Genomic DNA, 12,067 nt, shown 5'->3' on the forward strand with positions numbered 1-12,067 from the left:
AATGGTTTGTCCAAGGATGGTGGGAGGTGTGCCTGTTGTCCTGGAGTTCTTCTTTCGATTTGCATGGAGAAAGAGAAGTTCTGTTTTTGATCCATTAAGTTTGAGGGAACTCTCTGGCAATGCACTAGCTTACAGCAAGCTATTTAAGAATTGAAAAATTAACCATTAGTGTCCCTTTAAATTCCTTGTGTTAGAAAATTCTATTTTGTATTGCTTTGAATTGACCCACCTATACATGTTAGAAAAGTGTAAGAATTTCATATCCCTATACCTGCTCAGGTCAGGAGATTGTATGTAATATTTGTATCTGCCTGTATTTGGTCAGCCAGCTGGATTGAAGTGGAGTCTCCCTCTAGTGGTGGCCAAAGGTAGTGCATGCTCTAAAAGTTATCTTGCTGGAAAGGTCCATACCTTATTCTTAATGCAGCTCTGTCTACAGAATATACAAAACATAGGTTGGAGTACAAGCTGAGATATAGCATGTGAGTGAATTTGAATCAAGATCTTTTTCACAAGTCTACAGAATTACTGGAGCAGAACATGCAGGGAAGATCCATCTGCTATGTGCAATAGTTGTATGGAGTATATATCAGGGACAATCATATGTCAATATCTTATGCTTTGACATAGGACAGTGCAAAAATCAAAGAGGGAAATAACTGCTCAGAGCAATTCACAAATCCACAAGAGTCTGTCTTTATCACAAATATTAGTTTAGATACAGCCATTCAAATGAAGACAATCACGTGTTTTCCTCACAGAGTAGGTCTTAAGAAAGCCAAAGCATGATGTCAGCTTTTCAAGTTTTTCTTACAAATTAGAATACAATACAAAAATATACTGATGTTCTATTATAAATCTGTTCTGTTCATTAGATGCCAAAAACACATTGAGGAAAATTTACTGACGGGAGTAGCCAGAATCTGGAGAAGCTGTGCATGGCAATAATCCATCTTCTAGCTTTCATTTGCAAAGCTTAATGGAACAAGCCTAAATTAGAAGCTGACCGGTTACTATAAACTGCTGCTCCAGATTTTGTCTGCTTCAGTTTTTGTAAATTCCTACCATTCTGTTGCTAGTAAAAGTGAGCATTTTGCCTGAATGATGTCTCCAAAATCCAAATCCCATACACCCATTGAAGTCTATATAAGGGGGAAGTGTCATAATACATCCCAGCCATTTTGTTTAACAAAAACGTTATTCATTTTTTAAGTTTCAAAACGGCATACACTAAGCACAATAAATAACACCATAAAGAGGGAAACAATAATAGGGTTACTATACTACAGCAGCAGGGATAACCTAGTCTGTGTAGCTAGACTCAGAAAACTGAAACCAGACTGTGTATAATTATAATACGTCTATTAACAGTGAAACAAAACACATCCTGTGATTTTCTGTGCATTCTTTTTATAGCACAAAACCTACATTTTTTGTTGTCCACCTCCCGTGCCCCTGGCGTGCCTCCTCATCGTGGCCAGCTTGTCTCGGACCAGACGACGCAGGTCGTTGATCTTTTTGCCAATGTCCCTTGAGGTCCTCTGCTCATGGCCAAGGGCATTGACCTGCATAGTGATCTCCTGGAGGATCTCCTCCTTCCTGACCTTGATGGTCGTGCCACTCTGTGCCCCATGGAGGTACATGTCGTACCTGGAGATGGCATTGATCACGATTGCCTTCTCCTCCGGTGTAAAATTATTTTTCCTCCTCTCCTTCCCAGTCACTGGAGCAGACATGACTCAGAAAACAAAAGTACCTACACCAAAAGCTGCTGGTGTACTTTTGCGATCGACGGGCGCATGTCTGGGCGTATTTATTCAAAGGGCATAGGCGGTGGGCCGGCGTATCTTAGGGGTTACGCCGGGCATAGTTGTGAGCATTTTAAGATACGCCCGACGTAAACCACTGCGACAAGCTCGGACCATCATTTGCATGGGGGTCACGCCCACTTACACTTACGCTGGCCTACGCTGGCCTACGCTTTTGAAAATACGTTACGCTGGCGCATCTTGGTGAGTAATGGCTTTCTGAATACAGTGCATGCCTCTCCGCGCTGCGCCGGCGTAGTGTAAAAAAGATACGCTACGGCGGCATAAATATGCACCGATGTATGTGAATCAGGGCACAATTTTGCAGTCCAAACTGTTTATGTTACCTGACCGTTTAGATAAAGGACTGGCACAAATAGCAGCCAAAATCACTGGAGATCTGAAAGCTGAGCGCGATGTGATGACGTCACGCCCGGGTACCCGTAAGTAAACAAAGCCGCAATTGCGGCTAGTAAGCGTTAGATCTGTGAATTTTTTTTTCACGATCTTATGCTTTCCAGCAGAGATGTGAGCTCTTATTGACCGCACATCTCTCCTTAAAGAGGACCTGTCACACACTATTCCTATTACAAGGGATGTTTACATTCCTTGTAATAGGAATAAAAGCGATAAAAAAAAGGAAATGTAAAAAAAGTGTAAAAAATAAATAAATAAGTAAAATAAAAAAGAAATAATAATAATAAAAAAAAATGTAAACACCCCTGTCCCGGTAGCTCGCGTGCAGAAGCGAGCGCACACGTAAATCCCACCCACGTATGTAAACGTCTTTCAAACCACACATGTGAGGTATCGCCGCGTGCGTTAGAGCGAGAGAAACAATTATAGCAGTAGACCTCCTCTGTAACTCTAAACTGGTAACCTGTAAAAAAATTCAAAGTGTCTCCTATGGAGATTTTTAAGTAACGAAGTTTGGCGCCATTCCATGAGTGTGCGCAATTTTAAAGCATGACATGTTAGGTATCTATTTACTCGGCGTAACATTATCTTTCATATTTTACAAAAAAATTGGGCTAACTTTACTGTTTTGTTATTTTTTAATTCATGAAACCATTTATTTAAAAAAGAAAGGCGTTTGAAAAATTATTGCGCAAATACCGTGCAAGATAAAAAGTTGCAATGACCGCCATTTTATTCCCTAGGGTGTCTGCTAAAAAAGCATATATAATGTTTGGGGGTTCTGAGTAATTTTCTAGCAAAATAATGATGATTTGTACATGTAGGAGAAAAGTGCCAGAATAGGCCCGATATGGAGGTGGGTATAAAAGCCCTGTATTGAAGTGGTTAAGCAAGTGTGATTTAACTGTACTTCTGTCTCAGTCTGATTCATGGTTTCTGACAGTAGGTCTGTGAACCACATATCTTGACATCCTTAACAGTATCAGCACTACTTTTATCACCATTAACCAAATCATTAGCATTTTCATCATCTGGATCCATATTAAGAACATTTGACATTTCAGGGTTATTCCCCTTAACAGCAGGAACAGAGGGACTAGTTTCTTCCCAGTATCTGGACTGTTCAGGTAGTTCTCCTTGTTCCCACAATTTTGCAAATTATTGACAATCTCGTCCTATTATAACATCATGTACCAAGTTCTTTACCACCCCCACCTCTTGAGTACCAGTGCCATATGCTGTGGAGATGGACACCGAGATGAGAGGGTACTCTCTAGTGTGCCCGTGAATGCACACAACCTGTAAAGTTTTGCTTACCGGACCGATCTTCCCAATTACTCTAGGTTGAACCAGGGTTACCATGCTTCCAGAGTCTAACAAAGCTTTGGCAAGGAGGTGATTCACTCGAACTTCACACTCAAATTTTCCCTCACCAAGGTCAAGATGCGTTGTGCACGCTTTATGGACATAAAAAGACCCCCTGGAGAACCCCGCATTCCATGGGCTCCTCTTGCAGTCAGGAGCGTGTCTGGGTATGGCCCCAGGAATGACACCGCCAACATTGTACTTCCCCCTTTTCCTAACAGGAACAGGCTGCTGAGGAGGTATGGGGAGCGACTCTTGGCCTTTGGGGATGTTTGTTCCAGGGCTCCTTGGGACATCCGTCCGAAAGACTGCAGTTGATAGAATAGTCCATGGCAGACTGAGCCCTTGGCGCTTGTTAGGGCCGAGTAGATTCTCCACCACGGTATATCTTTCCACCATTTTGACAAGGAGGTTCATTGTTTTGGGGTATCCATGACTGACCCAATGTTGAAGGTCGTCTGGCAGGGATCTCAGGTATCGGTCCAGCAAGACCCATTCCACGATTTGGAGGCCAGACAACACCTCCGGCTGCAGCCATTTTTTTTACCAGTTGCACCAGGTCATGCATTTGAGAACAGGGTGATCTGGACGATACTTCCATTGGTGCACTCATTGTGAACAGCCGTAGTCACCACCAGACGAGCCAGAATTTCTGCCTTTAGCTTTTGATAATCTTTAGCATCATCCGGTGGCAGGTCGAAGTAGGCTTTTTGAGGCTCTCCGGTGTGAAAAGGAGCAATGAGGCAGGTCCACTGGTCCTGGGGCCACCCTTCTCACTCTGCTGTCCTCTCAAATGTAGCAAGAAATGCCTCTACATCATCACTCGGGGACATCTTCTGCAGAAAATGGCTTGCCCTCACGGTCACCTGGTTGCCAGGGGCAACAGGCGCTTGCTCCTGGCCCTAAGAAAGCTGCTGCACTGCTTCTTTTCAGGCAATCACCTGAACCTGCATAACCCCTTGCTGGGTCGCCTGCTGGGCTGTCAGCTTGGTAACCAACAGGCGAGTATTTTCTTGCTGTGGTGTGCTTCTTGCTCTTTGTGGTGAGTTTGTTGTAGCTCCAGCTGGGTTGCTAAGCGCTGATTAGCTTCCTTGTGGCACGTCTGCACTTGTATATTAGCCCGGGAAAGCTGTTTATTTAGCTCCTCCATTGGGTCAGCTTTGAGGGTTTTTACAGCTTTAACCCAGCACTGTCTCTTTAAATGCAATATATATATATATATATATATTTTTTTTTATGCCTGTTATTCTGTCCTGTCTGCATTCGAGCACCACTTGTAAAGTTTGGGGAACTAGCTAGATCGCAGGACACAAGCTTTTCAATCAAAAGGAGGTTTATTAAACTTAAACAGCTTCACAGCAGCAAAAACAACAGAAAGAAAATGTATTTCTCACCGACTTGCAGAGCTCAGAACTGCTGTCGCAGTTAAACAGTCTCGCAGGTAACTTTCCCTGCTAGTAGGTTTCCAGGCAGGACACTGCCGTGCCCTTTCACAGCTATTCACCATCCACAGGCTCCTCTATACTCCTCCCCACCCACCTACAACTTCCTGTCTTGTTTTAAACCCACTTCCTCTGACAGGGGAGTTAGCCCTTTTGTTCCCTTAAAGGGACCACAATCCAAATAGAGGGGAAATATAGCATCCTTCCAGGACCCAGCCACAGGGTCTTGTGTAATATATATATATATATATACTCTGCATATAAGTGTAGACTGTGTATACAGTGCAGGCAGTCTAGTATATATACATATACAGCGCAAGCAATCTAATATATATATATATGTGTATATATATATATATATATATATATATATATATATATATATACTAGCTGAATACCCGGCGTTGCCCGGTCTTCCTATCTTAACCTTTTGGGGAGGAAAATCATAGTAATATAAATATACCCATATTTTATATAAGGGTGTAGGTAAGGGTTAATTTAACTGTCATATATTTTTATTTGGCATATAAGTAATATGTGTACCAGGCATTATTGAAATATCTCCAGGCGTACAGAAGTTATGTGGGAACATACATTTCCCATTGATTTGCATGGTACTTTAAACAAAAACCCTCACCCTCACCAATGGTGGTAGTTAAGGGATAAATTAACTATCCTATAGTTTAAGTGGACATATAAGTAACATGTGACCAAGTGTTATCGAAATATGTACAGCCATTTGGAAGTTATGAAGTAACATGTATTTCCCATAGAGTTGAATGGGACTTTAAAGAAAAACCCCGACCATGGCAAATGGGGGTGGGTAAGGGTTAAACCACCTATCCTATGTTTGTTGCTGACATATAAGTAACATGTGTGCCAAGTTTCATGTTAATGTCTTTAGCCGTTTGGACAATATGTGTACCAGGTATTATTGAAATATCTCCAGGCGTACAGAAGTTATGTGGGAACATACATTTCCCATTGATTTGCATGGGACTTTAAACAAAAACCCTGACCCTCACAAATGGGGGTAGTTAAGGATAAATTAACTATCCTATAGTTTAAGTGGACATATAAGTAACATGTGACCAAGTGTTATCGAAATATGTACAGCCGTTTGGAAGTTATGAAAGAACGTTATGCAGAAATCTACTGGGAGGATTCGCTCCATTTATCTATCTAGCTCACCTAAAGTAATTGGCCTGTGGCAGAGGCCTTAGAGCCAGGTCTGTGAGAGAGACCTGTTCCTCCCAGCAATCCAAAAGTGAGACCTCGGCTGCCAGGCTTGTGAAAGGGGTCTGTCCGGGGGCACTTCACCCACTCCAATTAGAGTGGCGACGAATCGCAATCTGGTACTACTGAGAGCAAGATTGCTCTGTTCATATCCAGGCCCATAGGCGTGTGCATCCTATTGCATTAGGGTGTGCACCCCAAAGCTCAAACACACATGCGTGTGTGTGTATAAATATATAGGGCAGTAGGCCAATGTACAGCATCGGTAGAGCAGTGGACTAGGTCAGTAGGGCAGAGGTTGGTGTCAGTAGTTTATTTTTATTTTTTATTATTACAATTTTACAATTGCGTTATTTTTTATAATATTTTTACACAATCATTTTTATTATTGTTTTTTTTTTACAATTTGTTTATGTTTCCCATTGGGGGCTTTGGTGAAATATTAGGGGTTTAAAAACGGGCCCCTGATGTCTCACTTTTGAGTCAAAGAAAGGGACTGGGGACAGAGATTACCCAGTCCCTTTCTCTGTAGCCAAGCAGCTGGGGGAATCTGCCCAGTACAGGGTAATTAGGGTGTGCCCAGGCACACCCGGCACACCCTGTGCGCATGCCTATGTCCAGGCCTGATACCGCAAGTTTCCCTTCTTTCATCAGCCCTTTCTTTCCTAATTGATGTTGATGTTGGCTGTGTTGGCCTGGAAATAAAGCATTGGAAAAACCTTTATTCACTGTCTGGACCTTCGCTCACTGCTCTGCTCTACAACTGCACCCCTGGGCCACATCAAGGTAACTTAATTTGCCGATCCCAACAACAAACCAGCGGCTCCTGCGGGGGTAGCGATACATATATATATATATATATATATATATATACATATATACCAGTGCAGTCCCCGCTAGGCATGTGCATTTCGTTTCGTTCCGAATCGAAATTCGGACGAATTTTTCATTATTCGGACATTCGGATGCATACGAATTCCCGAATTGCATTATTAATGAATTTACCGAATCCGAACGTTTTCGATTCCGAATCGAAAACCCGCGGACGAAATTGGATCGGAATTCGAATTTTTTTTTTATTTTTTCGAATTTCGTCAGCGGGTTTTCGATTTGGAATTCGAAAAAAAATTTTTTTTTTTTTTTTTGAATTCCGATCGAATTTCGTCCGCGGGTTTTCGATTTGGAATTCAAATTTTTTATTTTATTTTTTGAATTCCGATCGAGGAGCCTCACTGGTGAAGGGGGTCCCGGTGAAAGACGGCGCTGCACCCCCCCGCAGAAACCGACGAAGCCCGGGACCCTCCCCCCAAGGCAAGGAGCCTCACTGGTGAAGGGGGTCCCGGTGAAAGACGGGGCACCCCCCCGCAGAAACCGACGAAGCCCGGGACCCTACCCCAAAGGCAAGGAGCCTCACTGGTGAAGGGGGTCCCGGTGAAAGACGGCACTGAAGACGGCGGGAGGTAGGTGAACCCCCCCCAGAAAGCGACGGAGCCCTCCCCCATAGGCAGGAGCCTCATGGTAAAGGGGGCTCCGGCAGAAGACAGCGAAGCCCGGGGCCTAATGGGGTGGTGGTGGGGGGCCCCGGCAGAAGACAATACCTCACATGTGTGGTTTGAACGGTGTTTACATATGTGGGCGGGACTTACGCAAGTCCCGCCCACATATATAAACATCATTCAAACCACACATGTGAAGTATTGACGCGTGCGTTAGAGCGAGAGCAATACTTTTAGCACTAGACCTTCTTTGTAACTATAAACTGGTAACCTGAAAAAAAAAAAAAGGTCGCCTATGGGGAATTTCAAGTACTGAATTTTGGCCCCATTGCAGGAGTGTTTTCAATAGTAAAGCGTGACATGTAAGGTATCTATTTACTCGGTGTAACATCATCTTTCACATTATCACCAAAAATTGGGCTAACTTTAGTGTTTTGTGAATTTTTAATCACTTGAGCCCGGACCATATTGCTGGTCAATGATCGGGCCAGTTTTTGTGATTCGGCACGGCGTCGCTTTAACTGACAATTGCGCAGTCGTGCGACGTGGCTCCCAAACAAAATTGGCAACCTTTTTTTTCCCACAAATAGATTATTAAATGTGCGTGTTCAATTCTGTCTTTAACACCTCCCCTTCAGGCTGGAAAGCATCAGATCAGGGGGAAAAAAAAAAAAAAGCTCTCATGCCATTGCAGCTTGGTTCCTACATGTGTGATGAACTGAGTCTGCTCAAACACTTAGAAAAATATTATCCTTTCTTTTTAAAAGGTGAAAAACACTTGGATGCTCATAGAGCGTGGTTTGGGTTAATACCAGGTGTGCGCAATTACAAGCTCACCCAAACTAGAGACTGCAATTTGTTCATGTGATTTCAATTGCTTCATTACTAGCACTGTTATAAAAAGCATGGATTCGATCATTCCTCAGCTGCCCTCATGTTTTTTTTATTTTGCCAATGGTTTTTGTTTATTTTTAAATGATGTTCACTTTGATGTATTTGTCTATGCGGCCTTATTTTATGAAAAATGTGTCAAGATGTTGTGAGGTTAAAACTATGTTTATTTTGATTATTGAAATGTATTTTTGTTTGTGTGTTTCTTTGTCTTTTTTTGCTTTCCTTGTTTTGTTGACCAATAAAAATTACTTAAAAATTTGGAAGTTTGTTTTTTGTTACTATATTTTGACAGCTGCAGCTGAAATAGGTTTGGGCCTAACAAATTATGTGTGATTTTTGTCTAAGCTTCTTTCCTGGTGTGTAGGCATGAAATGTTTGCCATGTTTAATCTCGAAATTAAAGACAAACTGGTAAGTATTTTCTTTTTTCTGCAGTGGTCCTCAGCCCTCAAGTACCCCCGACAGGACATGTTTTGTGGATTTCTCTTATCAAGAATTGCTGTCCAGACTGTCTTTTAAAGCACATGTGCAAGATGAAGTAAAACCTGCAAACATGGCCCGTGGGGGTGGGGGGGGTTGCTATTGGTGGACAGGCTTGACGTGCTGATTTACAGCACTGTGCTTAAATCTAGCGCAAGGCAATCCTATTCTAATTGTGGGTGTTTGAGGGAAGCCAAGTGAGTGTTAGAACCCCTGCTTTGTGTTTTTTTTTGGGTTGAGCTTTGTGTCCCTTTTCTTAAAATTGGCTTTACTTCCTGTCACACAGCTGAACAGGAAGTGAGGTTAAAACCCTACCAGTGTCTTTTCTTGGGGACACAGGTCAATCTAACTAGTGTCCCCATTAAGCAAATTGCACTCCAGCACTGCTGTGTACACCCCAAATCATGGGTCTTCAAACTATGGCCCTCCAGTTGTTCAGGAACTACAATTCCCATCATGCCTAGTCATGTCTGTGAATGTCAGTGCATTACAAGGCCTCATGGGATGTGTAGTTCTACAACAGGTGGAGGGCCGTAGTTTGAGGATCCCTGCCCCAAATGATTATTTAGTTTGGGGTTTAGTAAAGGCAAAGCCACTCTGCAGTACAAGCATAGTTGCTGAAAATCAGAGAGGAAGCACTGATGGTTTTAACATCCAATCCTGTAGAAGCAAAGTTGTTTTGTTTTCTTCCTTGCTTTGCACTTGTAGTGCAAAGTGGATTTGCCTTTAGTAAATGGACCCCAAAGTCCAAGATCCCTAATAATTTGGGGTGTACACAGCAAAATGCTAGAGTGCAATTTACATAATGGGAAACTATTTAGATTGATCTCTGTGTCCCCAAGAAAAGATATTAGTAAGGTTTTACCCTCACTTACTGTTTGGCTATGTGACAGGAAGTGAATGAATTAGAAAGGGTGAAGACACCTCACAAATGTTGTCACTATCAGGGGGGCAGACATCCCCAAAAAAATGAGCAGATAATACTTATTTGCAAATTAATAATTTTTTAGTTAACATTGGGTGGGGTGCTCTAACACACACATTCATACATATTAGCCACGCTGTATCCTGGCCTATTGGCATGGTTATATTTTCTTAGGCCTCTCAATAAAACTCTATGAAATTTGTGCTTAAACTAGAACCAGGGGCGGACTGACAACTCGTGGGGCCCCCGGGCAAAAGAAGATTATGGGGCCCCTCTGGCTTACAGATGGCCACCACGCCAGGAGGCAGTGCAGAGGCGGGGCAGCTAAAATCTTGGGATATTCACATTAAAAGCATGTCAGTTTCGGACATATCAGGGACAGATCTAAAAAAATTAAAGATTTTTACATACTGTCCCTGGTTTTCCTGAGCCTGGCAACCCTAATGGGGGCCCCCTAGTGGCATGTGGCCCTTGGGCAGTGCCCGAGTGACTCAATGGTCAGTCCGCCCCTGACTAGAACTATAATCAACACTTTTTATTTTCTTTAATTTTGGATAGAGTGAGGGAGGGTTATAGGCCCTGTCAGTTTATTTTGTATTATCTGTGTCCAATTGGGGAGATTTGCCTTCACTTCCTGCCCCATAGCCAAACAGGAAGTGAGAGAAAAACTATGCAAATTAAGGGAGTCCAGTAACCCCCTCCCCCCCCCAGAACTAGTGTGTGTGTGCCCTGAAAATTCCTGGGCGGGTGATACAAAAACAGGGTGTGGCTTTGACAGGAAGGGGTGGGTCATTTTTCTATTAGGAGGTGCAGAAATGTAGTCAGGCCTAGGGCAGCACAAAACCTAAATATACTACTGCATATTAGGGCTTATTTAGACCGGATCCGATTTACAGCATGTTTTTATAGTGTGGGAGGAAACCCACGCAGGCACAGGGAGAACATGCAAACTCCATGCAGATGGTGTCACGGGCAGGATTCGAACCAGCGACCCTTTTGCTGCTAGGTCAAAGTGCTATACACTACACCACTGTGCTGAACGAACATGATTGCAGCTGAAAGCATGAGATCTTTTTTTTTTTCCAATACCATGCTTTCCAGCCTTATTGACCCCGCCTCTCTCCATAAAGAGGACCTGTCACACACTAGTCCTATTACAAAGGATGTTTACATTCCTTGTAATAGGAAGAAAAGTGATCCGAAATCAAAAAAATTGACAAAAAAGTGAAAGAAGAAAAATATGAGCTAAAAAACACAAAAAAATAAACGGCCCTGTCCCTAGAAGCTCGCACTCAGAAGCGAATATGCATGTAAGTCCCCACATATGTAAACACCATTCAAACCACACATGTGAGGTATTGACGCATGCGTTAGAGCGAGAGCAATAATTCTAGCCTTAGACCTCCTCTGTAACTCTGAACTGGACACCTGTAAAAAAAAAAAAACAAGCATCGCCTATGGATATTTTTATGTCCCGAAGTTTGGCGCCATTCCATGATTGTGTGACAAGTCGGTATCTATTTACTCGGTGTAACATCATCTTTCACATTATCCATAAAAATTGGGCTAACTTTACTGTTTGGTTATTTTTAAATTCATGGACCGTGGTTTTTTTTTGGGCAAAAAAAAATGGCATTAGAATAATTATTGCGCAAATGCCGTTGGAAATCAAATAAAAAATGTCCGCCACTTTATTCCCTAGGGTGTCTGCTAAAAAAATATATATAATGTTTGGGGGTCCTGAGTAATTTCCCAGGAGCAAAATATAATTTTTACATGAAGGAGAGAAGTGCCAGAATAGGCGCGGTATGGAAGTGGTTAAAGTGAAATAATAAAAGTGAAATATTCCTTTAAATTTCATACAGGGGGGGGGGGGGGGGGGTTACACGCATGTTTCCCGTGCTTAGAACTGTCCCTGTACAAGATGTCATTTCTGAAGTGAAAAAAAAGTAAGTTTAAAGTACTCATGGCTATAAAGAATACAGTCATTGCTCATTAAAACTAA

This window comes from Rana temporaria, chromosome 1 (genome assembly GCF_905171775.1).
Source record: "Rana temporaria chromosome 1, aRanTem1.1, whole genome shotgun sequence".
NCBI lineage: Eukaryota > Metazoa > Chordata > Amphibia > Anura > Ranidae > Rana > Rana temporaria.